The sequence below is a fragment of the Panthera tigris genome, chromosome F2, assembly GCF_018350195.1.
Source record: "Panthera tigris isolate Pti1 chromosome F2, P.tigris_Pti1_mat1.1, whole genome shotgun sequence".
Lineage (NCBI taxonomy): Eukaryota > Metazoa > Chordata > Mammalia > Carnivora > Felidae > Panthera > Panthera tigris.
The window spans coordinates 52,281,065-52,308,251 of record NC_056676.1 but is presented as its reverse complement, the minus strand read 5'-3'; the positions used below and the strand labels follow the sequence as shown (position 1 = coordinate 52,308,251).

Here is a 27,187-nt window from a genome sequence, read left to right as displayed (position 1 = left end):
GCGCGCCTTGTGGAGCGCGAGCCGCGGCTCCGGTCGGTGGTCGCCATCTTGCTACTTGTTGCGTTTCCCGGAGGAGAGGCTTCCGCCGGCGGCTGGGGCTCAGTGCGCACGCTGCCCTGGTCGTCGCTGAGGGCTTTGCTGCCTTACCACACGGTGGCTGCGTTCCGAGAGCGAGCGTTCCTAGAAGGATTGCGTTTTCAGTTCCATCGTAAGTCGCACAGCGTCACTTGCGTTATTGGCTGAGGCGGTCACAAAGGCTAACCTGGAAGAGGACGCGGACGCCATTATCTTGATGGGATTGGCAAGGTTTTAGAAGAGGTCTGGGCTGGGAGATATGGTGGTGGCCAGTTTAGGCCACGGTCGGCTTCCGTCTTGGGGTCTAATTGGAAGGGGACGATGAAAACAACGAAGAAGGAAGGGCAAAGGTGATTTAAGTAAAAGCAGCTTTAAAGATAATGCTTATTTGGATTATTACCAAAAGTTAAGTACGTAATGTTATCACTAGCTAGGGCTGCAGGAAATACTGTTTCTAATACATGCTCTTAAAGCCTACAGTAGTGTGTTTCATTTGCTTTGTTCAGAACATACATTGGATCTGGACACTGGATAATCCTTCTGGAAGGGTGATAATTTTCTAAAAGCTTTTGGAAACCTTTGATAGCTAGGCTGTTTTCACACGTGTGTCCTGTTACTTGACTGAATGTACACAACTCAAACGACTGGTAAGGTTAGGAGAAATATGAAAACAAAAGAAAACAGGAAGCCACTTCTTCCAGCCCACTGTTACTATTTTAAGGGATTGATACAGGGAATTTCCTGACTTAACTTTAATCTTAAATTATATGCTTCCATGGTTGGTAATACAAAAATAGGCCCAGTGGAACCACCTCCTTGTCTTAGGTAAACTTATCAGTTGTTGGGGGGAGGGGGGGGTGGATAAAAAGGGCAGCTGGAATCATTGTGAAAAATGACCTCTCTGGTAGTCATGGGCTCAGTTGCAATAAATATTATGTTATGATGATGCCTGTAATAAGTAGTAGCTAAGAGAACAATGTTCTGGTTCCTTTGGACTCTTATCCCATTGGCAAACACTCCAGAAGAGGGGTTCACATCCAGCTCTGCCTTGTCCATGTGAGTTCTTGGTTCACACAGTATCTTAAAGCAGAAGAATGAAGGAGAGGGGGATTGAGAAATGTCTTTACTGGTTTCATTGCAAGGCTAAGCTCACCACACACTTGGGCTGCATTTTTTCCCCCTAGAATTAATTCAGACTGCTGTTTATAGATTTGTTGTCTTTGACAAAGTTCAATCATGTGAAAAGGCTATAACTAAATGTATCAGATGTTTAATATTAAGAAAACAGGTGAGTGGCAAAACATACTCATGCACTTAGTAAATATTTATTAAATGCCTACTATGCGCAAAACACAGTGCCAACTGAGCTTAGAATCTTGTTCTGATTTGGATCAAATCTAAATGCAGGAGTTGATCTTATTATAATCATCGTTTTTGTTAGTCCAACATTTTGCTTTCACTCAGCCAAGTTTACAAAGCAGCACATTGCTTACAATTTGACTCATCAACTGGCATGTTTTACTGCTGCTTTCTCTTTGACCGTATGAGTACACATCATAAAATCAGCACCATTGACTTTGAAGACATTTATTAAAATAATGCATTTGTGAGAGGAAATTTTATAAGACCTGTGGGTTATAAACTCCTTGATCTATTTACTCCAAATCATTGGATCCTAATCCTTGCAGGGTGGGACAGGTCCTGGTGCTTGTAGTGTGATGTGAGAAGTTTTAAGTGTATTAGTCACAACTGGAGTATACTGAGCTCCCTTAACAATTGGGTCCTCACATTTGTTACTTTTGAAACCTTGATTTAGATCCAACCGATATAACATAACTCTTTCAGAAGAATGGCCTATAACAACTATAATTTTAAAGATATATTTTCTAAGTAGCTAACTTTGAGTGAATACATGTATGTGTATGTGTGTGTCTGTGTGTGTACTGCCAAGATTCTGTACATTTTATTTATGTAAAATGTGCCAGTCAATATTTACTAAAGAAAAAATTGAAGAATGCATCTCTCAATGATGATGGAAAGACAGGAAGAATTTTTCTTAGGTAGTATTCTTATATTTGGAAGAAGGTTCAAAACAGTAACATAGATTTTGGTGGAGAAACAAACCTATATACATGTCAGGCACTGGTAGTTAATGGAGAATAAAAGATGACTGAGATTTGGCTCATACCCTTTGGGAAGCTGCAGTGAGTGAGAAGAACTTGATTCAGATGTGAAGAACAAAAAGCACTACCATATATGCTACGGTATTGTCTGCAGAAAGGAGTTGAGGAAGACAACTTGGAGAGGCAGATATTTGAACTGGCTCGTAAAGCCTGAATAACATTTCTTCCAGGAATGGCAAGACAACTGTGTTTCAGGGAAAAGACACCAAGAAAGAGAAAGGTCCGTGCAACCAAAGTGCCAAACCCCAGGAACCTATAAGAGAAAGCAGGATAGGACAGATGAGGGAGGCCTAGAGAACTTGGATAATGTGAGACTTGAGGAGAGGCTGGAAAAGCTTGAGGGTGAAGAGGTTTTGAAAAATCAAGAGGGAGAAAATCTCAGTGACTATTGAACAACAACAACAGCCTAGTAAGAGGCAGCCTAAAGTAAAGTCAGAATTCTTTCCCCTAGCCTAAAAGTCCTTGCCTGGTGGGAACTTCACCTACCTTTATAACCACATCTCCTGCCCCTCTCCTCCTTACTCAATATGAACTTCTTTTGAACACATACCAAACCTGATCCTACCTGAAAAACTGTGCCCTAGGTCAGTGGTTCTCAATTAGGTGTGATTTTTGTCACCCTGAAGACATTTAGCAATTTTGGCTGTCAAGACCTACTAACAGAAGATCTACTGGTATCTAGTGGGTAGAGGCTCCAATACTGTTAAACATCCTATAGCAAGCAGGATGTTCCCCTACAACAAAAAATTATCAGTCCCAGAGTGGCAATCATGTCAAAATTGAGAAACTTTTAGGTGTTCCCTTAGCATGAGTACTCTTCTCACAGATGTAGTCACTCTGTCACCTCCTTGTTTTATGTTTAAATGAATTATCACTATGAAGTGATTCTTGTTTGTTTCAATTATTGTGCTGACCCTCTATCAAAATATAAGCTCCATGAGGGCAGAGGACTGGACTATATCAACAGCTCCCAGACAGTGCCGGGAACACCACAATGCTCAATAAATATTTGTTAAATAAATAAATGGGTGGGTTGCAATCCTGGTTCTAGCCTCTACTACCTCTGTGATTTTGGCAAGTTTCTAAATTGCTAATGTCCCTTTTTCTCATATGCAAACTGTGGGGCAAGAACTGTGTGTATTGGGTACAGAGCTGTCAAGAACAGTTCTTGACACATCAGTAGAGCGTCATTGGCACTAGTTGAATGAATGTTGAAAGGCAATAAATTCCTTATTAGAACGTACTAACCCCTTGCTTTGATTCCCGGGTAAACTTTAGCATTTAGGAAAATGGAAAAGTGGGTAGGTGTTTTAGCAAAAGTAGCTTGGGCCCTTCAAAATTAGATGATACAGTCCATTTTTTCCCTTGTTTAGAAACTGATTTTTTTAAAAAATATTTATTTTTGAGACAGAGAGAGAGACAGAGCATGAGCTGGGGAGGGGCAGAGAGAGAGGGAGACACAGAATCCGAAGCAGGCTCCAGGCTCTGAGCTGTCAGCACAGAGCCCGATGCGGGGCTCAAACTCACAGACCGCGAGATCACGACCTGAGCCGAAGTCAGACGCCCAACCGACTGAGCCACCCAGGCGCCCCTAGAAACTGATTTGAGATGCAAGTTTCTTTACTTGTGATTGGAAAGCTCCAGCCTGTTTTTGTTTGTTTGTTTGTTTAAGAAAACAAGACTCTGGTTAGACATTTTAGAGTAGCTAAACCATGTGTTCAGACCAATTCTGGCCAAACTTGAATGCTTAATGAGGATAGGATTAGTATTAAGCTCAGTGCAATGCACAGGGCTAGACATCTGGGTGACAAAGTAAGGACATGGCTGATTTTTAAAATAATTAGTTTCACAGCTTCCATTTTTGGAAAAAGCCTTAGGGATACCACTGGTTCAGAAACAATATGATGAGACAGCATTAGAGGAAAAAGAAAATGTCACATTTAACTTGTGAAAAATGTTCAGCGATAAACCAGATATTTTCTCCATTGGTAAAACAAACAAGCAAGAGCTAGTGAACTGGACCCAAGGAGCCCTGCCAAAGTCAAATCGCCCACGGACACTGTGCAGACTCTTTATTTCTATTTCATTTGGTTTTTTCTATCTTTCCAATACCTCCAGCATAAAATTAAAGTGGGAAGCAATATGTTCTGGTTTATTATGTATTTTTTCATCCTCAGTAGAATCTAAAATTATACCTAAGCAGATATTCATGTTTGGAGGATAATGTTCTGAAGCCTAACCATGAGAAAGATTGTATGTTCTTAGGAAAAATGTTTTAAACAAATCAATATTATTGTTGATCTTTTAAATAAATTCTTAAACTTATTTAATGATCTCTACTCTCCCTTTTCCTTCTTTTGAAGGCTGAATTGGAATGTCCTAGATATTCAGAGCCACAGGACAGAAAGACCCTGAGTGCAAAGAGACACCCCCCTGAGCACAAATGCACTGAACTGTTACCTTGGTATTTATTTGACACCAACTAGCATTAACTTAGGTAAGATACCATGTCTTTTACCAATGTTGGGAAAACATAAGAGCATTCAAGAGGGTAATATGTTTCAAGTAGAAGGTAGAATTACTTGCCTACAGCAATAATTTGCAGTACCTACCTGATGCCTGAAGGCCTTTGAGTTTGAGACTCCTTGCTTATTGAAACCCTTCAGATCATTAATTGCCCTGTAATTTCACCTTTGGTCATCTTCTCTGTAACAGGAATAAAGAAATTTAGCCGTAAAATTCAGAAAGGTGAATTTATCTAAAATTCTTAAAATTTTAGACCAAAGGAAATGGCTTGAGAAACATTTTCAAACATCTCATGTTCATTATTTTATCTGTGGAAAGCTATAAAATAAATACAATCAAGGACTTGTAAAATTAAAAGAGGTCTAGGGCCATCTAACCTTAGCCTCTATATCTGTGTGTGAATTTTCTCAGTTGTTGCATTTGAGTACCACCTCTTTTGTAAGTACTTGGAGTAATGGGGAGCTCCTTACCATACAACACAGCTTTATTGAGCAGTTTTATTGTTAGGACTTTATTATTTGATAAATAATATACCCACAATATAATATGTCCTCTATACCTACCACTGACTATAATAAATTCTGTTGTCAAATGCATATGAAGTCATGTAGGATAAACCTGATTTCTCTTCCATATGCTCATGAAACAGCCTGTTAGTTATTGGAAGACATGTCAGATGTCCTGTCTATACAACATCTTAGTTTTTCCAGACCAAAGACTCAGTTCTTTCAACTGTTAAACATGTTTATTGTGGTATCATAATCCTGATTGTCTCTTCTAGAAGCAATCCATAAACTTCTAGATACATTCTTAGTTATAGCCTATTTTTATTATCATTTTGGATTTGTTTTGGGCTGTCCTCATCTGACAGCTGAAACATTTGAACTATTGTCAACCATATAGCCTATATATTTTATGGTAAATACAGCTCAACGTTTGTTGTTTAATGTTTGTTTAAGTTATTAATCCTTTGTTGGTTTAAAATATTTATGAAGATTTCATACATTTCAGTACTTACAGTACCTGCAGGTTTGGTATGAGGGGAAAATTGATATGGTCTCAGGAACCTAGATATTAATTTTTTAAGAATAAACTAGAATTTATTCTGTGAGAGATTCAGAGGCAATCTTAGATTGAGGTTTTTTTTTTTTTTTCACTGCCATTTTTTTTAAAGTTTATTTATTTTGAGAGAGAGAGAGAGAGAGAGAGTGTGTGTGTGTGTGTGTGTGTGTGTATGTATGTGTATGTGTGTATGTATGTGCATGAGCTGGGAAGGGGCAGAGATAGAGGGAGACAGAATCTCAAGCAGGCTTCTGACCTGTTGACCTAGGGCTTGAACTCATGAATTGTGAGATCATGACCTGAACTGAAATCAAGAGTTGGCTGCTTAACTACTGAGCTACCTAAGCCCCCCTTCACTGCCATTTTTAAATAATCATTTTCCCATTTTCTCTTCATGTCTCTTAATTACCTTTAGGTTTCTGCATTTCTAAATGTCTATATTTTCTTATGGAATTTTGAAGCTTCTGTATTCTAACTTTATTCAATTTGAGGAAAAGATCATTTTATTTTTCAGTATATCTGATACGATGCTTTATGGTTGTGATAATTCACAATAGTTAGCAAAACAAAAATGAAACTTCCATTTTATACCTATACAAACTTTGCTGATAAAGAAACCTGCTGCCTTACCTAGCTAGACCAGTAGACTGACACTGAAGTTTCTTCAAACACATTAAGGTGTTATAGCTCACTTGAAAACTTTACACATCACGTTTCCCTTCAAGGGTTTTCCCGTTCCTTCTTCCTGGTTCTAATTTCTTATGATAACAGAGAACAATAGAGTGTTAATGGAAGGGGGATAGGGATGTCTGTGTGTATGATTGCCCACTCGTCAGTACTAAGTAACCCAAGTAGTCCAGGAGAGTTTTTATACTGGCTCCAGCTGTTAGTGATCCCAGTGGGTTTGGTGACCAGTTGTTATTGCCCTCACAGCACATGCTGGCACTATAGTGTGTTACACTGCATAGCTGGAGGGCCCAGCTGGGTCTCTTAATAATAATTTTATGGCATGGTGGTCCTTTGACCTTTAATCCAGAGACTCTTCCACATAATTAACGCCAAGGTCCCTGTTGGGGGCTGATGGATTGTCATTTGTCTGCTTAATATTTATAACCTCTTATAAGCCCACATAAATTTTAGGATTTTCTTCTATACCAAATTTAACTTCAAAGAAAACTGTGGCTGGTCCTTGCCTTTTCCAGTCTAGGCATGCCTTTGCGCCTATCACTTGTGATCTGCCCCAGAAAAATCTGCACATTCCTCTGTTAAGAAACTCTAGTCAAGGAGTGGTTGCTCGTCTTTTAGATTCTGAGCCCTCTTCCCAATTTCCTGGCAGGGCAATTTTTGTGGTACCATCTCTTTCCCCCAGTAAGCACCCAGGTAATATGTAAGGCAATACAAATTGCACTGTCAGTTCCCTTCCACTTTCAATTATTCATCTCTTTTTATAGCTGGAGAAAGATGCTCGATTTTCAGGTTTGCATATTTTTCCCAATCTTCTGCCTGGTGAGTTGCTTTCTAGCCAGGTAGTTTAAGCTATCCCCCTTATTGGTGGTCCATGGAGAGGATGGAGGAAAGAATGAGAGTGTGGTCAATATATGGCTCAAGTTGAAGCCGTATCTATCACTCAGTTCATGTAATTCTCAGAGACAGCCTTACCTTGGAGTTTTATTAGCTCCCTTTTCAAAGTACATTGGCACTCTGGACAATAATAATTATTCACAATAATAACGTGAAGATTTGTGTTTGATGACATACTGGTCTAACAAAAACGTGGAATTGAAAAATCAATTCTTGCAATCATGCATATTTGAAAGACAATTCTGGGAACTGTTCCTCTTTTTCATCTTTTGCAAAGCTACTCTTGTATTTGACAGTTTCGTAATTCAGATAAGTGGATAATTAAGCCCATCTTTCAGTTCATCTGTCTATATTTAGCAAGCCACCATGTGAGGATATGAAAATAAGACCTGGCCCTTGCCTTGGGCCAAGAATGGTTTTCACATTTTTAAAGAGTTGAAAAAAACAAAACAAAACAAAGAATTCGTGTCACCCTTCATGGCCTACAAAATCTAAAACATTTAATATCAAGTCCTTTCCAGAGTTCACTAAGCCACTCACCAGTGACATTTTCACCTGAGTATGGTATTTTCATATTTTTTATTATTTTATACTTTTACTCACTACTTTATATTTATTATTTTTTATATTGATATGATTAATATTTAACATTTTGAGATATTTCACTTAATTATCAATAATTTTTCCGTGATTCTTATAATCTGTTCATTAGCTTTTCCTTTCTTTCTTGCTTTATAAATCTAGTCCGCTCTTCTACTCAATAGATACAGTTATTTTGGCAGGGTAAAAATTGAGTACAGACTACATTAAAATCATCAAATTGATTTCTTACATTTGATTCAGGCATTTTTAAGGCTTTGTGCTGAGAGCTGCATTCAATAAACAATTTTACATTTAAGAAAACTTTATTTGACTGGAATATCATGCCATTTGACTTAAATTGATTTATCAATTCAGTCAAAATTATCAATGTTTATATACATATACAAAGTATACATGTATATAGATAAATCGATATCTTCATCTAGGAATAATGTAGCATGTCAAAACATTGTACTTTCTTCAAGTTGACTTACTGCTATATTTCAACACTGTCACCTTATATTCAGTACATTTGTGCATTTCACCATACATTTTTGGTAAGAGTTGAGTCACAGACATCCATCCAATCTAAATGTTTTTTTCAGGATATGAAAGAAAAATATTGTTTTAAAAATCAAGTGAATTTTAAATACTTTTTAAAACTGCACTTCTATCTGAATTTCCTGAATTTGAAGGGTCATGATAGCTTATCCCTTTTTAGTATAAAAGGAGTTAGGATATAAAGTGTTTTGGTGTGTCAATTTTGTATACATAATAATTCAAACATTCTTAAAACGGGTCTAACATGACCCATATGCTTTTATTCACTACTTGTTACTACTTGAGTTATTTTAATCCTTATCATTTATCTATTGATTATATTATTCTTTCATGGTATTTATTATGCCAAATAGAACCAGGAATAGCATAGTAATTGAAGCAAGCTAAAACCTTTCAAATGATGTCCATGAAGAAAGAATATTCCTGCAAAACCCAAAGAGGACTTAATACCATATTCGAATTCTTTCCATTCTACAAACATGTAAAACTCTTCTTTCTGCAGAGACCTTGTTGCCTTTCTTTCAGGATGGTCTTTTACCAACTCTTTGCTCTAATGATTTTCTCATTTTGGACCTGAAGTATAGGATCAATCCAAGGCATTAATCCAGTAACCCATGATTATTAAGATTATATTCACCCCTATCTGTATCTAGAGGTTTTGGAGTGTTGGAGTAGGAACCTTGTGTATTCTTCCTTACTTTGTGGCACAAACATCCAGATTGTATGTGGAGATTTGTTTCAGATCATTTGCTGTTTGCTTCTCAATCTTGTTTTCTAAAATATGAAATATTCTTCCAGAAGATAAGGCAAATACATACAGTGGGAAAAGACAGAAAAAAAAAGAGAGTTGCTATTTCACATGGTCACTGCCAAGAAAAGCTCCTCAGACACCAGTTATAAACTTGTAATTGTAGTCCTTGGAGTAAGCATCCTTTTGTCATCCTAGTAAGATTATGGAAACAATACAGCCACGATTCCTTTATAAATAATTCTGACATAAGAATTTTGTATGGCATATTTAAATTAAGTATATTATAAGATACTTGGTATATATGCCTGGAGTCTAAATGTGAATTGTACATATAGTTATAATAGTATTTACGAATTTTACTCCATAATTTTATAGCTGATAAATAAATTATGGATTTAGGTTTGAAATTAGTTCTTTGGGGCAGGCTGTAGCTCATTAATAACAATTAAAGACAAAGTTTTGATTTTGAATATATGTTAATATATGGTGAGTACATGTTAATCTTTTTTCTTTGTGTTTATAAATGCATATTTAATACCCTTTAATAATTTTTGAATGAATCTTTTGCATGTGTTTTTATGTTAGCCTCTCACTATTTAAAATGCCAGTGCACTTACCTAGAGTTACATATGATAAGGGTAGTTGTAGCATAAACAAAGTTATTGCAAATTCCTAATGGTCTGCACATTACTTTTTTATGTTGAATTTTGCATAACTTACTATCTCTTCAGCTATTATAAAAAATCTTAGTAATTAGAGATAAACAGGCCAATAATCATTTGGCTAGTTTCCCTCTCATATAGAGTGATTCCCTCTACTATATTTTCTACTGATTTATCTTATTATAGTTACATGGTTTAAAGGAGAGAGTTGCTACCATTCCGAAAAGGAATGTTTCCTGATGCGAGGGGTCAGAGAGAAAGAGCATAATTAGAGCTGGAACTTCTGGGTCCCAGTTTTAGCTCAACTGCTTATTATCAGAGTAGTCATTTAATTGTCTGTGAAAATTAGGATAATAGTACTTTACAGGTTTACAGAAGGAGCCAAATGAAATCCTGTGTAGGAAGGTATTTGGTAAAGCGCTAGTTGTAAGTTAACATCATCAATTATTTAACCTGTTTCTTTTCTGTGTCCCATTAAATGGAATTTTATAGCATGCTTTCTTAACAACAGCTGTATTGCTACCAAGGGGGCAAAAATAGATTCTTGGAGGAAGCAAAAAGAAATCTTACTCTTTTTATATGTACAGCACATACACAAATGCAGCATATATGTAATATGTGTTATATTTGTAGTGTTAAAATTTTATGAGGAAGAGGGGCACCTGGGTGACTCAGTCGGTTAAGCATCTGACTTCAGCTCAGGTCATGATCTCCTGGCTCCTGAGTTAAAGCCCCATGTCAGGCTCTGTGCTGGCAGCTCAGAGCCTGGAGCCTGCTTTGGGTTCTGTGTCTCCCTTTTTCTCTGCCCCTCCCCTGCTCACGTTTTGTGTCTCTGTCTGTCTGTCTCTCTAAAATAAATAAACATTTAAAAAAATTACGAAGAGGATAATAAAGAAAAAAATTTCTATGGAGGCTTGTTAGGGGGTGATAATATAAAAAAGGTTGAGAAACACTACGTTATAGTTGATAACAGACACAGATTTTGTGTGGAATAAATATAATTTCATGTTACTTTTTTTCTGTAAGCAAACTTGTTTGTTTCATGCTCCCATTGTGCCTTAAGGAATACATGTAATCTGAGATATTCAGAGTTTCAGTGCCCTTACCCCCCTCATTCCCAGAATTATCTATGTGCTAGGGAACTTATGTTATAATAAAGTTTTGAGGCATTGACTCTTTGAATTCCAAGATCCCTTGGAGTTGGTCTCTCCCAGCTGCTTCTGTACCTCCCTGTAGTGCACAGGTCAAAATTGGCTGTTTTCCTGCTACTCTAGAGCTATAGGAAACTTGACAGAAATCTCAGAGACCTTCTGCCCAGATTCTCCCTCCAGATAGTTTTGCCCTGTTCACTTTTTGTCTATGAGGAATCCAGAGATTTTGTCTACATTTTGGGCTTTATCCAAATATAGGAGCCAAAGATTCCTATGCATTTAGATTCCTCAAAATTTTACTGGTTACTTTATCTTACCACTACCCCCACCCCATGGTTCAGCCCCAAGAGTAGAGGGTGAGGTTGAGTGTGCAGAGTATAATTCCCTTTTGGGAGAACATTCTGAAAGCTATTATCCCTTCCAGGTATTTTAGAAATGAATTGTTAAGGGTAAACTTACTCTTTATATTAACTCTTTTGTTGTAATAACCCTATCCTGACAAAGTGGTTGCTTCATGATATAATTTAATGGGGAAGGGCCACTATATTAAATGAAAGCATATGTGGGTGATGGACACATGCAGGGGGCATGTTAGATTTTATTAAACAATTATTTCAGGATATTTTTCTCACTTTGTTAATATATTGCATAGCAGATTATTTTTTTCAACAACTTAATTGAGATGTAATCTATGTATAAAATTTACCCATTATAAAGGTACAATTGAATATTTTTTTGTAAATTTATGTAGCTGTGCAACCATAGCCACCATCCAGTTTTAGAACTTTTCTATCACTGTCCCTAAATTCTCAAAAGACCATTTCAACTCAATCCTAGTGGGATCATTCCATTTTACTGCTGAATTAGTATCCCAGTGAAATAGTATTTTGTGGATATACCACATTTTGTTTATCCATTGATCAATTGATAGGCATTTTAGCTGTTTCCAGCTTTTGGCTGTGATCAATAAGACTACTATGAACATTCTCATAGAAGTCTGTATGGGTGTAAATTTTAATTTCTTTTAGGTAGATTTCTAGGAGTGGATTTGCTTGTTCATGTAATAAGTTTATGGTTAACATTTTCAGAAAGTGCCAGACTGTTTTCCAAAGAGACAGTACTTTTTTTCCATTCTCACCAGCATATATGGAGGGTTCCAATTTCTTTACATCTTTGACAACACTTGGTATTATATGTCTTTTAATTATAGTTATTTGGTATGCGTGTTGTTTTTTGTCATTGTGGTTTTAATTTGTATTGCTTTAACAACTAATGATATTGAACATCTTTCATGTGCTTATTACCGGGTAATGTATTATCCTGGTGAGCTGTCTACTCAAGTCTTTTGCTTATTTTTTAATTGGATGTTTTTAAAAAATATTGAATTGTATGTTTTCTTTATATTTTCTTGGTACAAATTTTCTATCAGATATATAGTTTTCAAATAGTTTATTTCAATCTGTGGCTTGTCTTTTCAGTCACTTAATAGTATCTTTAGAAAAACAAAAGTTTTTAATGAAGTCCAGTTGTCAGAGATTTTATTTTTTATTTTTTTTTAATTTTTACTTTTTTTTTTTTTTTTTTTTTGAGAGAGTGTGTAAGGGTAGAGAGAGAGGGAGAGAGAATCCCAAGCAGGCTGGGTGCTGTCAGCGAGCTGCAGGGCTTGATCTCAAAAATCGTGAGATCATGACCAGGACAGAAATCAGGAGTTGGACACTTAACCATTTAAGCCACCCAGGAACCCCCAAGTTTGTCAGAGATTTTTAAAATGGATTGTGTATCTGCTGTCATGTCTAAAAACACTGTCTAATTCAAGATTATGAAGATTTTCTTTCATATTTTCTTTTAGAAGGTTTTTAGCTTTAGTTCTTACATTTCAGTCTCTGAACTATTTTGATTTACTTTTTTATATGGTTATGATATAGGGTCTAAATTTAGCTTTGTTTTTTATTTTATTTTATTATTTGCAAATGCATTTCCAATTGTCCCAAATGTTCTAGCACCATTTTTTTTTTTTTTTAAAGACTATGCTTTCTCCATTGAACTGACTTTGTGGCACTGTTGTAGAAAACCAGTTGGGCATAAATGTAAGGGTTTATTTCTGAACTATCAATTTTGTTTTGTTGATCTATCTGCCTATCATTATACCATTATTACGTTATTTTAATCATTATAACTGAATGTCCAAATTTATTCTTTTTCAAAATTGTTTTAACTATTCTAAGTCCTTTGCATTTCCATATAAATTTAAAAATCAGCATGTAAGCTTCTACATAAAAGACTGCGGGATTTTAATGAGAATTATGATGAATCTATAGATCAGTTTGGGGAGATTTGAAATCTTTACAATATTCTGTCTTCTAATCCACAAACAATGGAATTTCTTTCTAATTATTTGGACTTCCTTAATTTCTTTCAACAATGTGTTACAGTTCTCAATTTACAAATCTGTATTTTTTTTGTTAAATATATTCCTAAATATTTTATTCTTTTTTGCTGCTATTGTATGTGTAATAGTTTTCTTGCTTTCATTTTCATATTGTTCAGTGGTGATAATTTTGATTATTCAAGCCCCTATCTGTCTCCCATCCTGATACTCTCCACTGAGTCTCTGGCTGGTTTACCAGTACATCACTTGCCTCAAACAAGACCATAACCTCAGACTAGCAGAGCTGCTGTCTGTCACTCTTTGCTTGCCACCAGGGTCACCACTTTAACTGTCAACACTTCATTTCAAAGGAGCCCGTTCTGGCAGAATCAGCAAGACTAAATAATTGTTTTTGGCAATTTTGCCCAAGTATATAGTTGGTTTTCTGTCAGATTGAAAGTTGGAAAGAACTTATTTTTATATAATTTTTTTCCCTAAATTAGTTTCAGTATTTAAAAGGTTGGCTATTTTATGCTTAGAAAGTTTTTCTTACACTTTTGTTTAGAACTTTAAAATCAGAATTAGGGAGCTATACATTGTATATTTTTTGCTAAATAAAACAACTCTGAAAATGTATTTCATTTTTTGTACCTATTCATGAATATTTTGTGATATTTGAAGGACAGAAGTAACTGATGAATAACCAAAAATATTCACATACTTAAGTCACTTTCTGTTAATTAGGTGAGGTCATTATTAATATAGCTTGAGTAGTGTGGTATTTTTCAATGGTATATGTCTCTTTTGAAAGTTTCAAATTTACTATTCCACTTCAGTGTTTAAAGGGCTGTCATAATTTCAATATTTATTCTGAAAATGAGAATTTTTCAGCTTCTTAGCTATATAATTGATTCATTACATGACAGTGCTCCAAAATCCACATACATGGATACAGATACTAAGCCAGAAGTGTTTATACAAGTTTTATTTTACTTCAGTGTTTTCATTTATTGAGATTAGTAAATATTGTGTAATCTTTGGGCCAAAGTTTTGAATTCTAGAGATAAAATAATTTGCTTTATTCTTGACTAAATTTTAAGTCCTTTGAATATAGATATCACATTCTTTTTAATGTTTATTTATTTTTGACAGAGAGAGAAAGAAAGAGAGAAAGAGAGAGCGCAAGTTGGGGAGGGTCAGAGAGAGGGGGAGACACAGAATCTGAAGCAGGCTCCAGGCTCTGAGCTGTCAGCACAGAGCCTGATGCAGGGTTCGAACTCACGGATCTCGAGATCATGACCCGAGCCGAAGTCAGACACTCACCCAACTGAGCCACCCAGGCACCCCTAGATATCACATTCTTTTAATAATAATTCTCTAATAATACTCTTCACAGATTCTTATATAAGTAAATTTAATAGATGCATTCACTACTCCACTCAGTCTCCCATTGTGGAGGTATCACGTGTCTCATTATGAAAAGTTAGAAACAAAAGATAAAGTACCTAGATATTAAGATAAATATATAAAAACCAATAGTTTTCCCCCCATCTAATGAAAGGATATTTATTTGGTACCTACATTATGCTACCCACTAAGGGAGGTTCTGGGGATGGTGGTAAACAATAATAAACATTATCCCTGTGCTCAAGGATTGTTTCTAGGGAGAGAATCAGCAAATAATGAACAAATAAATAATTCAAACTACAAAATTACTACAAAAAGGAATTAGCTAGGTGAAGCAACAGAAAATAATGGGAAAATCTACCTTGATAAGATGGTTCAGAGGAAAGTTTTTTTGACATTTTCCCCTATTGTTTCACTATTTTACATTTATTTTTTTATTATTTAAAATTTTTATTTGGAATAATTTAAAACTTATGAAAAATTTCAAAAATAAGTACAAGGAATGTCTGTATATACTTGTTCCAATTTATGAAATGCTAATCTTTTACAGCATTCTCTTTATCATTTATTCTTTAAATCTCTCTTTCCATCCGTGTACCTGTGTCCTACATACTTTGTTTTTCTGAGTCATTTAAGTGTGCTTCCATCATGGGCCTCTAACCATATTAGTTTAGTGGATATTTCCTAAGAGGAAGAATATTCTCTTACATAACCACAACAGACTTTTCAACTTGAGTAAAATTAATGTTGAGGAAATAGGTTAATTGAAACTAGTATTTCTATTCCTCTTTTGTCAGTTGACCTAATACTGTCCTGTATGTGGCATTGTGTCTGTATTTTCTAGTATGGGATCCCACCTGGGATCAGATAGTGCATTTAGTTGCCATGGCTCTTTAGCTTCTTTTAACCTGTAACATTTCCACAGCTTTTCCTTGTCTTTTATGACATTGACATTTTTGAGGAATGCAGTTCTATCTGAACCCCCCTATTAACAAAAGAATGTTCCTTACTTTGAGTTTGTATGATTTTCCCTCATGATTAAATTCTAATAACTACAAAACAGGCTATGGGAAGACATTTTAAGACCAGGCACATATCCTTCTCAGCAAAACATTCCTCTGGATTTAGCTTCCATTGACATTTCTTTCCTGTTCAATCTTTATTGTAATGGTTGCAAAATAATGATTTTTATACCCCCACTGGTCCCCTCATATCCTTCAGAGAACATTTGTCATTCTCCTGTAAGGAAAGCCTTGCCTTTTCCTCCATTTATTTACTTATCTGGTTATTATTGGTAGGAATTTATAATTCCTATTTTTCAATGGTTTATAATTACTGAGCATAATTAATTTGATGTTCAAACTGTCTCACATTTGGCCAGTGGGAACATCTTCATTCTGTCTCCTGTGTCCTTTTGATATACCCATCTTTTTAAAATTTACTTTTATTTATTTATTTTTTTACCACTTCCTCCTACTTTCTGGCACTATAAGGTATTTCAGGCTCATCTTGTTAATACCTTGTATTGGCCTTGATGTCAGTCATTTCCCCACATATCCTGCTCAGTAGGTCCTATATAAGCGAAAAACAATCGGTTATAAGAAACATCACCCATTTGATTCTAAGATCTGCATTCATGTAATCAAAATTGAAAATCTCTTAGGGAATCCAACACGTCTTCTAAAAGCTAATAAAATATAGGAAAATCGAGCAAAAAGGCAGATTTCATCTCAACAAGTGAAAATTTGTTAAAATATTGATATATTTGGGATAATTTGGGATGGTACTTGACTCAACGGGTATAATACAGTAATAAGAAAAGCTAAAACAGAGCCGACAGTGATTTTTAAAAAAGGACTAGAATCACTAATTAATTTATAGATTATTGATTAGTGCAGTCTTGGGCTTTTTCCCTCATTGAACAGAATTCATTTAAATGGAATGGATTAAAGAGTTAATGCCAAAAATTAAATGTTATAAAAAAAAAGTTACATGTGAATATGTAATTGAACACAGAATCATTGGGATTTTTTTTTGCATAAAAGCAAAAGAGAAACTATTTATTGAATTGTTACTCATTTCTACAAATGTTTTACCTTTCTCTTAAAATTATTTTCCAAAAGCTAATTATTTCATAACCTTAGAATAAAATGCCCTATTAAAAAAAGAGAACAGTCTTCATGTATGTCACAAATGTCTCCATGCAACTGTGCTTTCTGTACACATACCTTCTTAGCTTCGTGTCCACTGTCTCCTTTGTTCATTTTATTCCTGGTGCTAGGAAAGTGCCCAGCGCATGGTATGGCCTGGATAAATATTATCTGAGTGAATAAATCAACAACTTGAGGCAATTGGAGTAAATGTATTTGTACATGCCCTTCTAGCTGTAGGATTAAAATGAAGTCTTTCAGACTTCAGGCCAAAATTGTTTTCTGTACAATGTCTGTCATCTGAAGGGTATTTAGTTTATATCTGTGCCCTGATGGTGGCTGAGATGAGCATCCACAAACACATAACATTAATTGGAGCCTTCCTTTTCTTGTCCTAGCATATTTATAGATATATAAATATCTATCTCTCTGTATATATATCTTCTAATGGACTGAATATTGAAGAGGCTTGAGGACCATTTCAGTATTTCAAAGAAAATGTGATTTTAACCTTTTTTAGATTTCTTAATATTTTGAGCACTCACATCCTCAAGGTGACTATAATTTAGAGGGGGAAAAAAAAAGATTGGAAATTACTTTGAAACCCTAGGAGCACAAATCTAACTGGCTTCTGTTCTTCAGTAGTTGTGAGTAATGATAACAAATAAAAAGGTTAAGGCTGCCAGCTTGCGCCCATGGAAATGCAATGGAGAGTTCCAGGCCTGCTGTGGTTCCTACAAAGAGAGATGTTGATTTGGAGATGTCTTTATAAAGTATGAATGAAAATATATCACAATTTGTGTGTGTGTCTGAATAGATAAATAATTATAAGAACAGTTATATTGACCTTTTTTAAAATACTGTTTTGTCAGGTTAGACTAAATATGAGAGATTCTATCTAGTATTTTTTTATACCTTGCAATATTTAGCTTATATGAGTGATGCTTAATTTCTGTATTTGAGAAGTAAAGTGCTGTAGAACATTTGTGTAGGTGTATGGTACCCTGTCCATTATAAATGCCTAATGCCATAAATATCAAAATGTTACTGCCAGTATTATATTATTTAGCTCTTATAATAAAGCTACTGGGAAGGCATTTCTGTGCCCCTTTAGTAGATGAGGAATATAGGTCACATAAAACTCAGGCAGTTTGTCCAAGGAACACAGACCTGTGAAGTGGCAAAGCCAGGGCTTATCTCCAGATCAGCCTGTCTTTGCTGCATGGGCTGCCCTTGACTTCTCATGGCCCCAAAATGTTGATTGCCATGTGGTTTTGATTTCTGGCTACAAACCCAAACGTATTTATTAAACATATGCAATTCTTTTAGATGTAGAGGCCCTCATATTCATATATTCCCTGTTGCCTTGCTAAATGGTGTTATAAATTACACTTATACACACACACACACACACACACACACACACACATATTTTTTCCCTGAGTATGGAAGAGAGAAGAAAGGAGAAATACTGGGTATAAGACAGTAAAGTAAAGTAAGATACCTAAGAAAAAAATATTAGCACGATTACCTGATGTTGCTAAAATCCAGAAACTCATGAAATATCCTTGATTCTTAGTTAACTTTGTGTTAGATCTTTTGCTTAAAACCTGAAACAGCTTCTGTGTAGGCAGAATAATGGCCTTCCAAAGATGTCCACATACTTATCTCAGGATCTTATGAATATATTACCTCACATGACAAAAGAGACTTTACAGGTGTGATTAAATTGAAGACCTTGAGATGCCGAGATTATCCTTGTGGGCCCAATGTAATCACTTTATAAAAGTGAAAGAGGGAGGTAGAAGAGTGAAAGGGAGAGGAGATGTGACATTGAAGTGGTAAGAGGGCCATGTGCTAGGAAATATGAATATGGGTAACCTCTAGAAGCTGGAGAAGAAAAGGAGATGGGTTCTCTCCTACAGCCGCCAGATGGAACACAACACTAGTAACCCATTTTGGACCTCTGACCTGAGAACTATAAGATAATAAATTTATGTTACCTTATTTAAGCCACTAAATTCTTGATAATTTGTTACAGCAGCAGTAGGAGACTAATACAGCATCCCACTATGATTGTAATAAAACCCAAAGTCCTCAGCCTTGACTCTAAGACCCTTCAAGATTGCATCTCACTCAACTGCCTGCCTCACATCTGAACTCCATGCTTTATAATTTGCTCTCCACCAAGATGATATTGCTCAGAGTTGGTTTGCATAAATTCTTGCCTTCTCTGTTTCCTGGTCTTGCTTTTCTCTGCCTCAGGCTGTGCCTTCTTTCCTATTCTTTCTCATATCATCTCTAATATCAACCACGGTTCTACTTATACTATAGCCAGGATAATCAATACTTCAGATTTCATTCCTATAGGAAGTCTTCCCAGTACTTTTTCTATCCCTCAGTAAGCAGTTCTATGCTCCCTGTGATATTGTGATTTGTAGGAAATATATATTTGGTTTTTGTTCATGGTTCCTGGCTCATGGCTTGTAAAACCCCTTGAATTTACTGTAATATGAGCAATGAAGGTGTTTTTTGTTAGGCTTATGAAATTATTTTTGTAAAGCCCTTGGGTGACTTAACAGTAGGGATATGGTTGTCAGGAGAATTAACCATGTGATTAGAGGGTTCAAAGTTTCAGCCTCCTCTTCCCCCACATCCCAACCTCTGGGGAGGGGAAAGGTGCTGGAGATTGTGTTCAGTTGCCAGTGGTCAAAGACTTAGTGAGTCATACTGATATAATGGAGCCTCCATAAAACCCCAAAAGGACAGGGTTCCAAGAGCTTCCAGGGTGTGCTTGGGAGAGTGACACACCTGAAGAGGGCATGGAAGCTCCGCACCCTTTCCGTGTATCTTGACCTTTGCATCTCTTCCATCTGGCTGTTCCTGTCATTATATCCATTTATAATAAACTGGTAATCTAGTGAGTAAATGCATTTCCTGAGATCTATGAGCTACTCTAACAACTTAGTGGAACCTAAAGGGGATGTCTTTTGTAAATGCATCTTATTGGAACCTCTGATTTATAGACAGACTTGTAACTGGCGTCCAGAGTTGGGGTGGGAAGCAGACTTGTAGAACTGAGCCCTTAACCTGTGGATTCTGATGCTACCTCTGGGTGTTAGTGTTAGAATTGACTTGAATTGTACAATACCCAGTTGGCATCTAGAGAACTTTTGGTGGTGGTAGAGGGAAGTGTTCCCTCCCCTCCAGGAATTGGAATTGGGTTCCTGTTACTCCCTTAATTCAACCTCTACTCTAATTAATCTTTATGATAGCATCTATTATACAGCATGAAACAGTCTATTCATAGTTTCATAATTTTGTCTCGAGGCCCAGCATAGTGTTGCCAGTATACAGTCAATGCTCATGAAAATTTTTCTATATTAATTTGCTCAAGAAGTTTGTGAAACTAAAGGTAACTGAATTATTTATAAAAAGAGGAAAGACCTTCTTGGAGGGAGTTCTGTAAAAAACAGCTGTAGGTAATGAATAGTTTGACTGATAGCCTGTGCAGCTATCTCTGTTCTGGCACAACATTTATGCTTTTGGTACATGTAACATTAAGCTCTTATAAAGGGGAAGGTGCAGCATACCAATTCATGAAATGATCCACATTCTGTAGCTCTTTATATCAAAACTATGTATCACAACTGATGTATCCAACATTTGCATTATGTACAAACAACTATAGGGCATTTCTTATATCTAGATTTCTTTTAAAGTTTGTTTCCCTTTTAGTAGTGTAGACAGAAGATGGACAGTTTCACGGAGAAGTGACAGCCCTTGTCTCATCACAGTATTACAGATGGAAACTGCTTAAACAGGCTGGGGAGTTAAGGGAACCTAAAGCAATGTAGAATCTGTGAAAGAGGGGGTTTCACATGAGGGAAGGGTTAGGATCTGCAGGGGAAGACTTGCCACCCTCATGCTTGCTACTTCAAAAAAGTCAGGAGTAAAAGAAACCACATAGAAATTTAAAAAATAGTTTTCTGTTGGGAAAATTTAGGTAAAGTTATACTAAGCCTATAGTTTCGGTTGGTAAGAACAATTATATTAAACAAATATACCCTGGAATCAGAGACAATTTGTTTATCAGCTTTGCTTATCTGAGTCTGAGTTAGGTCCTCCAGTGTTTGAAAAGCTTTGATGCCTCAACATGATGTTTGCCAAAGTGGTGTCTATAATGAGCAGCCAAATTCTCTGTATTTCAGGCACTTTCTTTTAAACTGCTTTTGAATGAGACTGTCAAGTGTTGCATGCTGTATGTCAGTTAACACTTGGGGAGTGAAATTCACAAAGGGCACTTATTGTACCTTCACAACAAGGATATCTTTGCCAACACTTCAGAGCTATTTTAAGTTTTGGAGTTGTGAGTATCTCACTCTTCTTAGAAGTGATAGTAGTGACCCAGGATGCCTGGGTTTTAAAGTGAGTTTACACTTTCAAGACATTCTTGCACACGTTGGGATTTTAACTGCACTGTATGTCCGAGGAATTGGGCCCTTTATTTATGTGGCTTCCTTCATCTAAGAGGTTTAATAATAATGACAGTGACAAAATAAGCAATGACAACATTTACTGATTGCTTATTAATTACTTGACACTGTAAGCATTTACCTGTATGATCTCACTGAATACACACTAGAGCCTAGAGGTAGATACGACTCTTAGTCCTGTTTACAGATGCAAAAATTGAGGCTTAGAAAGTTTAAGTAAAATACTTAGTGAAATAGAACATAAATGGTGAAATTGAATTTGCTCCAATGAACCCATGACTTGAGATCTTGTACTTTATATTTCTTTATTCTGATAAAACAAGGCTGTCAAAGGAGGGGGAAAAAAAGGTGGATGTGTGGTTGGCAGGGTAGGCAAGGATCATATTAAAAAATACCTAGGCACCAATTAAATCCTTTATTTTTCAGTATTCCTCAGTGGAGTATTTTGTGTGTGTGTGTGTGGGGGGGGATGTGTGTGTGTACTTTTTGTATGTATGTATTTTCTCCTTTTCAGTTTTCTTGTGTCCTCAAAAACCTTCTCTGTAATCTTCTGTGTTTTATTCTGGCAACTTGAGATACTTGTATTTCTCTCTGTTGTAATGCATTCTAATGGTAATATTTTAAAAAGTATTAGTTCCTGTAGATTGGAGCTGGGAATTTAATATGTAGACATGTCTTTATTTCTCTCCTTGCAAGCCGACCACGAACTCACTTTGTACATGCTTTTAAGAATAATGGAAAAATAAAGAAAAACAAAGAATAAAGGCAGGAATCTAAAGATTGGGAAAATAAGCATCAAACTCATTTTGGAGACAATTGTGGATTGGCTTCAGTTTACAATGCCTACACATTTCCCTCAGCTTTTCATTCATCACTGTCATTAATTTCTCTCCTCATTTGCTCAACAGATGAATAGCAAGGAAGACAATAGAATTAAACTGGAACAAAAAGGCCCCTTTATCCCAGTTCCTCAGTGTTCCTTCCAGAATAGGGACATTTAATGATGGGAGGTCCATCTGATTATCTGAAGCCAATGCATTTCTACCTCAGTAGTCAACGGTTTTCAGCAAAAGGAAAGGCTTGTAAATTGTAAAGATCAAGTTAATTGAGTGCTTTGAAGAGAATTAATCTATCAGAGGAAAAGGTGGATACCACAAATTTATTCTCTCCTATACAGAACTACATTATGAAGCACAGGCCAGGCACTGCCTTCACTTAATTTTTTGTGTCCTTATAGCTTAATTTCACTTCTAAAAACTTGTATGTCCTCTTCTAGAACCTGACCTATCTTTCCCTTGACCTGCTTATCTATGTTATTTCTTTGTAGAACTGCTGCAGAGTCTATCCACTTCTCTCTTCTTGGCTTTATCTTACTAATTAGCTACCTAATTAATCTTCCTAAAGTACAGATCTGATTAGGATATATTGCTGCTTAGTAAATTTTAATAATTTACCTTCATCTAAACAACAAAAGTCTGACTTTCTGGCTTAAGCTTCAGAACTTTCTATGTCCTGGCCCTGTTTTCTTTCTCCACCCCCCCCCCCCCCGCTTTTTTAAAGTTTTTATTTATTTGAGAGAGAGAAAAAATGAGAGAGAGAATGAACAGGGGAGGGGCAGAGAAGGAGGGAGACAGAATCCCAAGCAGGCTCCACACCAGAAGCGCAGAGCCCAATGTGGGGCTCTAACTCACAAACCACAAGAACATGACCTGAGCTGACACCAAGAGTCGGTCACTCAACTGACTAAGGCACTCAGGGGTCCCTGTCCTGGCCCTGTTTTATCTTCTCAAACATTATCTGCCTCCTTCCCTAGTGTTTTTTGATTGACTGATCAATTTTCTGTTTGCTTTGCTTCTGCCAAACTGAAACTTTGCTTTCCTACAATAAAGAGTAAGTTCCTCAAGGATAGGATTTTTGTCTGTTTGCTTACTGCTGGCTGGCTCCTGGTAGGCACTGAATAAATGTATGCTGAATGAATAAACGGCCCTTTCCCATGTTCCCTGACTTTGTAACTCTGCCTATATCTTGTCTTGCCTGAATAAAGGTTCAGCCTTTGTTTAAAACCTGTTAATAAACCAACTACCTCATTAAACAATATCAGATTAGCTGGAATAAAAATCTCTCCTCTCTGTGAGTTTCAACAACTCTTTATATTCTAACAGTTCTCAATCACATCATTTTATCACTTTTATCTTTTAATTGTAATTATTTAGATGTATTATTTATTTTATAACTTAAAGCTTAGAAGAATAAAAAGCTTACGGAACAAAATACACACTAAATCATTTTTATCTCCCTGTCTCTTCCCCTATAACAGTGGTCCTAAGATACTGCCTTATAGGTAGACACTCAAAAAAGCACTTGGGTAAGAATTTTATGTTATGGTGTCACTTTTTACTCCATTAAAATAGTAAAAGCCTTGCAGACAAAGATTTACCTTTTAGTGCTTTTTTTGTTACATCCCAGTTAACTATAGTTTTGATGAAATAAGATTTGTTTTATTAATAATCACTGAATTATTAAATATAGTCAGAATGGACTATTTGGCATTTTTGGAAATAATTTATATCTAAATCCATAAAATGTGCAACACCAAAAGTGAACCCTAACATAAACTATGTACTTTGGTGATAATGATATGACAGTGTAGAGTCATCAGTTGTAACAACTGTACCTCTTTGGTGAGAATGTTGATAACAGCAGAGGATGTGCATGTGTAGGGACAGTGAGTACATGACAACTCTGTACCTTGCCCTTGGTTTTGCTGTGAACCTAAAACAGCTATAAAATTTAAAGTGTATTAAAACAAAACAAAATAAAATAATCATTTATATACATACTTCTTCCTTTACACGTTGCTGCCAAATTTTAAAACACACACACACTCATTCATAGGAAATCTGTAACATTCATCATAATACTGGCTAATTTTTTTGATGCTTAGTCACATACTAATCATCTTCAACACTTATGTGACAAATAGGTCCTCATTTTGAGGTAAATCTTAGAAAAGTTAAATAACTGGCTTACTTTAGCAGCTGCCAGTTGGTGAGTCTGGAACCCAATTCTGTAGTCTGACTTGGGATCTGAGCCTCCTGCAGAGCAGTCTGCTTTCAACAAGTCTCAGGAGAAGTTCTCTGGAACTCTGTGCCTCTGCTTTGGCCTCTAACAACAAAACCTTTCTTCCAACACAAAGCTGAGTGGAGTACAAGAAGGTAGTAAAATGTATCTTAGCCTTTGGTTTAAACTTCCTATGTATTCTAGGCAATAGAACAAAACAATACTAACACTTACTTGCCTAAGGTTAATCTCATATTTATGTATTTCTAGAGCATTTATAAGTAGATTTGGCAGCAGTACACCGATCTACACCATTTTTTTTCTATGTTGTCGTTTCTTCAGTCTGTATATTTTTATCTTTTTGTTGTTTATAGGTATAACCTATCAGGAAAAAAAATGAGTAAAAGCAAGAATAAATGAAGTGGAGATCAGTTTCCAGCAGGCACTTTCATCTAATAAAAGATACCTTCTAAATTTGAAGCTTTGATTTGTTATTGTCCCCAAGGGCATGCTTCCTTAGGAAAGAACATGTTTTCTTGTAGGCTCCTCTCCATTTGTTCCTACCACACAGATAAGTAATAATCTATGCAGAGGAATCTTGACTTTGGTAAGACTCTTTTAAAGATGTATTGATTGTTGGGGCACCTGCCTGGGTGGCTCAGTTGGTTGAGCATCTGACTTCAGCTCAGCTCATGATCTCAGGGTTCATGAGTTAGAGCCCTGCATCAGGCTCTGTGCTGACAGCTCATAGCCTGGAGCCTGCTTTGGATTCTGTGTCTCCCTCTCTCTTTCTGTCCCTCCCCTGCTTGCGCTATGTCTATCTCTCTCAAAAATAAATAAAACATTAAAAAAATTTTAAAAATTCAGACAATAGTTATAAAAAATAAATAAGGATGTATGGATTGTAATCAATTGTAGATTTCTGAAAATAAGTTCCTCATGCAGCCTTTAATGAGTTGAAGTCTAGTTTCATGGTTTTGAAAGTAAACTATAATGAGAGCTTCAGTTTAGGATTGCCAAAAAAAACTATAGAGTTGCCAGTGCCTATATGGCTACTCTTTTTCTCTAATTTCAGTAACTGTTCCATATGGGGATATAATTATATTTATTCATGCCATTGATTACTCCTGGGTTTGAAGATAGATGTTCATCCACAAAATCCACCTCTTGCAACAGGGACTATATGGATTGTCAATGAAAAGAAAAGGATTCAGCAGGACCCTATGAGCTCAGAGACCTTTATGCCCAGGCACATGTTTTTCCTGATATGTTACTGGTATCATTGGTGAACAAGAACGTGCTGCCTCCTAAAACACCACAAAACAGGTTATGTTTAGATTCTCTTCCAGAAAAAGAAATTAGACATTAGGCATACTGAGGTTGTTTGAGCTCTGGAGAATATATATATCACTGTCTCCTTAAAATATGGCAGTGTCTAAATTGAGTCATTGGATTACCAGTGCTATCTGAATGTAAACAGATAGGGTGACAAATAGGTTCAAACATCCTCTTACATGAATACAGAGATTGACAACGAATTGGAGGGAAGACTGAACCTATTGTTAAATCCAAAAACGAATTTAAATTTTCCATCTTTTAAATGTATAGTATTTTTAGTGGTTTGCATACAAAAAAACAAGAACCCAAAGCCAAAACAGTATTCTAGTTGTATTTATGGTTGTTTTCATTCCTCTAGAGCTAAAACAGATTGAAAGTATTGCTAAGTCCTAGTTTTCAAATATAATGCCTAGAAAATAATAAATATTTAGTTAAACACAGAAATGCTTATTTAGATATTTCAAATATACTGATGATTTGTTGACATAGAAACCAAATCTAGTTTTGGGTGGTCATAGTTTTACAAATCAGCTATACACCAGTAAGTATCCATGTAAATTGAGTTTTGTTATTCATATATTAATTAATTTATTTGGTAAATATCTAGGCAATGCCATCTGTGTGATGAGCCTTGGACTTGCTGCTGCATAGTGAATACTGAAAAAATAGATGTAATTTCAGCCCCTTTGGAGCTTATAGCCTATTGAAGAAAACAATCATTAAACAAAAAGAGATGAAATGTAATTACAGAAAGCTAGAAAATAAATGAGCAAGATGCATATAAGCTCCTGTCATTGTAATGCGGGTAAATTTAAAGCATTTTACCCCTATTCCTTCTATTAAAAAAACAACCCAGATATTCATTACCCAGAGTTAACATTCTGTTATGTGGCCATGCAGTATTTAAATTTCCCATTTTTCTGTCACTCTTATTCTTTCTCCAAGTCTCTATGAGTGTTTTGGGTATTGACCTTCCCTACTTTCCCACATGGTCAAGGAATTCTTGCTCAACAACAAGATGTGAAGTCAAATCAAAATGTGCTTTTGACCAGTCAAGGCTGATGTTTCTTTGACTGGCTGCCCAGTTTTCATGTTGAGTGCTGCATGCATTTCTGCATATTGTCTTCCTCTATTCACCTCTTTGTGGTCCACTTTGTCACCTGCCATCATCTGCTTACTTCCCAGAGACTTTGTTCCCACCAGCTTTTCCTACTAGTCAGTTTTTTTTTTCCTG

At 36.0% G+C, this 27,187-nt stretch overlaps 1 long non-coding RNA gene across 1 annotated transcript; it reads left to right on the top strand.

Moving 5' to 3' along the window:
* Positions 1-263: 263 nt before the first annotated feature.
* On the top strand, positions 264-25,095 carry LOC102959447. Its single transcript, XR_006212874.1, has 3 exons — positions 264-425; positions 4,622-4,755; positions 24,990-25,095. It is a non-coding gene; the product is annotated as an uncharacterized LOC102959447 (long non-coding RNA).
* Positions 25,096-27,187: the final 2,092 nt, after the last annotated feature.